The following is a 544-nucleotide window of genomic DNA, read 5'->3' as shown; positions in this document are numbered from 1 at the left end:
CATTTGTAGATTATTTATACATGCATGCATGCAGTATATATTTGCATGAACACATGGAATCTTTGCATGCATGCAGTATATGCATGCATTACGTAGCATTTGATAGAGAATGCATGCATGCATGCATGCATGCATTGAGTATGCATGTGAATACATTGATTATAAGTGGTTTATTAGTTTGTTTGTGTTTATCGGTAATTGTCTATAGGCGGTATGTAGAGCTGCATATACACCCCAATTAAAAACTAAAACGACAAATATATAAAAATTAAGATAATATAACTAAAAACAAACAAATAATAACAAAATAAATATATTTTTTCTTTGTTTTATCTTTTATTTTTCTTTTTTTTTAGGGTGGTGTGAGCCTGGCCCTTCTTACACCGGTAAGTTGAAAGCTGCGGATACACCGCAGGGTGTATGCGCAGCTTTCTAGGATAAATATTTTGCTTTTTTCTACACTATAAAAAAACATTAATATTAAAATAATAATATAATTCTTATTATAAATATAATAATAATATTAAAATTAAAATTAAAACAA

Source organism: Eimeria mitis, genomic scaffold, assembly GCF_000499745.2.
Source record: "Eimeria mitis Houghton genomic scaffold, Emh_scaff2538, whole genome shotgun sequence".
Taxonomy (NCBI): domain Eukaryota; phylum Apicomplexa; class Conoidasida; order Eucoccidiorida; family Eimeriidae; genus Eimeria; species Eimeria mitis.
The sequence above is the reverse complement of the archived record's forward strand: the minus strand, read 5'-3'. Positions refer to the sequence as shown.